Source organism: Monopterus albus, unplaced genomic scaffold (assembly GCF_001952655.1).
Source record: "Monopterus albus unplaced genomic scaffold, M_albus_1.0 scaffold104.1, whole genome shotgun sequence".
Lineage (NCBI taxonomy): Eukaryota > Metazoa > Chordata > Actinopteri > Synbranchiformes > Synbranchidae > Monopterus > Monopterus albus.
The window spans coordinates 7,791-11,911 of record NW_018127984.1 but is presented as its reverse complement, the minus strand read 5'-3'; the positions used below and the strand labels follow the sequence as shown (position 1 = coordinate 11,911).

At 40.2% G+C, this 4,121-nt stretch overlaps 1 pseudogene; it reads right to left on the bottom strand.

The window, feature by feature from the left end:
- Positions 1-951: 951 nt before the first annotated feature.
- LOC109965815 (carbohydrate sulfotransferase 12-like) overlaps positions 952-4,121 on the bottom strand; it is a 5,566-nt pseudogene continuing 2,396 nt past the window's right edge.

Genomic DNA, 4,121 nt, shown 5'->3' with positions numbered 1-4,121 from the left:
AAGCCAGGGGAGTTGGGGTTTGATAAGATACTAAGATTTACACCAAGGTTATGGTCAGATGTTGGTCTAGGAGAAAACAAGTTCAGGTGCAGTCTCAGGGTTCCCGAGATAACAAGAAGCGTTGTGGGTTGTGCAAAGTGTCTGTTTCAGGACAAGGTTGCACCAAGGACGAAACCGGACAAGTACTGAGGGACCAATGGTGGGAGAGTTAAGTCTAAACCACAGCTTCTCCCCAACAGTTTTGGACCAATCAGATAGTAGCACCTTTTCATACAAATATTGTATACCGACAAGTTGAGGACAGTCTTTTCTGTTTATCCTAAACAGTGAAGATCCATGTGCACATGCTAATTTTGATACGTTAATGCATAATAAATTTCACACAGTGAAATATCCTTTTATTAGTCTTCTCTTTTCAAAATAAAACAACACGCCTCACAGTCGTCACAGCGAATCATCTGTTTCCACCTAACTCTATCCTCGGCATCCTCTACTCTCACACCAATTAACTTCATGTCCTCTTTTAGCACATCCATATATCTCCTCTTTGGCCTTCCTCTTGACCTCTTGCCTGGCAGCTCCATCTCCAACATCCTTCTACCAATATAACCACTATCCCTCCTCTGCACATGTCCAAACCATCTCAATCTGGCCTCTCTGACCTTGTCCCCAAAACAGCAGACCTGAACTATGTGCTCATTCCTAATCCTGTCCATCCTGGTCACTCCTAAAGAGAACCTCAACATCTTCATCTCTGCTACCTCCATCTCTGCCTCTTGTCTTTTCCTCACTGCTACAGTCTCTAATCCATACAGCATAGCTGGTCTCACTACTGTCTTGTACACCTTTCCTTTGATTCTTGCTGCCACTCTTCTGTCACACCACACCTTTCTCCACCCACTCCAACCTGCCTGCACTCGCCTCTTCACCTCTTTCTTATACTCCCCATCACACTGGACTGTTGACCCCAAATACTTAAAATGGTCTTACTGCATCAAGCAGGGGTGGCACAAAGTGGTGCATCTGCCTCCAGAGGGGTTCAAACGGCTGCCGATTCTCTGTCTGTGGGTCTAGTGGGTACCGAATAAAGTTGTTAAATTTCAGGTACACCTCTGATGCATTATCTTCATTCTCTTTCTCGTTGCCATAAAAGGGCTCATGGTCCTGGGGAAAGTTTTGGTAGTAGTACGGATTGTGCTGCTAGAAGGCAGTAATGAGACAGACAAATGGGTCTGCACAAACAGGAACTTGGTGTAGTACTTCAGCTTTGCCTGTAGTCAACAATAAGAACACATCAAACCTCTGTCACACTAACCCTGTTCTGACTGCAGAGGTGGAACGTAACTAAATACATATACTCAAGTACTGTACTTGATTACAATTTCGAGGTATCTGTACTTGAGTATTTTTATTTTTGTTACTTCATACTTCATTTTAGAGGCAAATATTGCACTTTTTACTCTGCAACATTTATTTGATTACTTTAGTTACTTTTCAGAATTTGATTTTTAAAACATGAAATACAGTATAATCATAAGGGTTTATTGATCCTCCAAGCTACCCAGCAGTAATTCAGATGATAATCATATAAGGTTGCTAAAATGACCTCCACTTTTACCAGCTGTAATATTAATGTGTAAAATAATGTGTCAGTAATTACAATCTAATAATATGATATCGGCCTACATTCATGTGAAATGTGGCATTCTGTATTACGAGGGTAAAGGTCAAAGAAAGAGCTAAGTGAGTTAGATTATCATTTTAGGATCCCATTTATTAATAATTAATATTAAGTAATACTTGTTTTACTTATAACTAATAGTTTTCTGTCTTGAGGCCTAAGACTGTATACTGAGTGTGTGTGACTGTTAAGTTGACATGACATTGTAACTTGACCCATATTTCTTTATCAGAAGAGTGCCATGCTGTAATAGCAATTTTTGGTTTGTTCACATATATTGTTCACTTATCCTTTAAGCTTTAGTCTGTTAATTACTGTGGTGAACTCTGACACACTGAATGTCTGAACTATTTTCTGTTTTCTGCATAACAACAGATGTAACATAATTAGTCCTTGAAAGTATCAGCTCCCTCCATGAGAGCACCTCTCTGTGCCATGGGAAGACAAGGACCTTTGCAAAGGGAGAAACACATGTGTATAACTGTTACCAGTGCAGATTCCTTTTCTCTGATGCTTCCCAACCCTGTGTAAAAGCTTGAGCTCCCTTCGTTCTTCGAGTCTCTGCTGTTGTAAACCGCTCCTATTTCTTGCAGGAAATAAAAATACAAAAGACATATCTTTCTCAATTCTTTTTATTTCACATTCACTGAAGCACTGGGTAGAGCGCTTGACTTATAGTAGAATGACAGATCAATTGCTGTGGACTCGGTAAAGACAAAAAGAGACATTTGTTTAGTTTCTCATCTTTTAAGTTTACTAAGGTTGATTACTATCACAGTGTACATTGACTTTTGCTACTTCAAATATATTTTGATGCTAATATTTTAGTACTTAAGTAACATTTTGAATGCAGGACTGTTACTTGTAACAGAGCATTTTTATACTGTGAGTACCTCTTCCACCACTGTCTGACTGAATTCTTTATTAAGGACACTGATCTTACAAGTGTGTTATTTCTTAACTACTCCAGAAACAAAGGCAGGTGCAGTTTGTAACTCTAGGTTTTGCAGTTCTGATGTCATTGTATAAACTGACCTTGATATCTGTTCTTGGGAAGTGGTTCAGGAGAGTGAACTTGTTTAGCATGTGGACCAAGACAGCAGATAGTGTGAGGCGTGTTCTTTTATTTGAGAAGAGAAGACTAGTAAACGGATATTTCACAGTGTGAAATTTATTATGCATTAACGTATCAAAATAAGCATGTGCACATGGATCTTCACTGTTTAGGAAAAACAGAAAAGACTACTCTCAACTTATAGGTATACAATATTTGTATCAAAAGGTGCTACTGTCTGACTGGTCATAAACTGTTGGGGAGCAGCCCTAGTTTAGACTTAACTCTCCCGTTATTGGTCCTTCAGTCTCTCCGTCCTCCTACGTCCTTTCTGCTCCAATCATAGAAGACAGCACCCTAGGAAGGGGAGGAATACTTATACTGCCTTAATTTCTACATATACACTCACTTCCTTCTTTGTTTCTAACTAATTGGTCCATATTAGGCATTGCTCTTCGTTTCACTAATTAAAACTGTTCTGCCTGTGTGTGTGTAGGTGCATAATGTTCCTACCTTTGAAGCTTTCTCCTCTTCCAGCCTCCAGATCTAATCTCTGTTTAACTAACCTTGGAGTCCCAATGAACCTTAACTGCCCTGGCTCCACTAGCTCGGTGGTGATAATAATTTCACTGTGTTGGATACCCAGTTCTTTTCACCGTTAACTCTGAGAGACGAAGCAGTCCAAGTAACTTCAAAACAGTGCTGATTTATTCAATGAACACAGGTAAAAATTAACATTACACGCTCAGGCGTCTTTGCACCTCCAACATGCACACAGGCAGCTGAAAGATGAAAGACCCCAAACCACAACAGGCCTGTACATTATATCGCTTTCGGCTAGCCCCATACTACAGGGACGCCAAACCATGACGTCTCCCGGTGCCAGCTTTGCAGCTGGCCAGAGCAGTAGTCAGAGCATGAAGAAAATCAGTGTGTGATTGTCTGTTGATTATGTGGTGTATAGCTAAAACATTCTGACCTGATATTAAGCATAAGAAAATATTATGACTACGACTGTGGTTAAACACGTCATAACAATAAGACTAAATATTCTGTCTCCTAACAGTAATCAACTTTCTGTCTAGTTATCCTTGAACCTGAACAACCTGGAATACCCTTATGGGAATGACTAAGCATTTAACAGCCTGAGCTAGACATCCTGTCTACACTAAACATTTCTAGTACATAAAGTATCTAACCAATGTCTATCTAACTAAAAATACCTAACACCGCTGAAGTCTGTACTTGTCCTGTTTGGTTGCTGAGCCAAACCAGACAGTAATGGAGGTGCAGAGAACAGACTCAATGATTTCTCTGTAGAACTGTATCAGCAGCTCCTGAGGCAGGGCGAACTTCTTGAGCTGGCGCCGGGAGGAAATCCTCTGC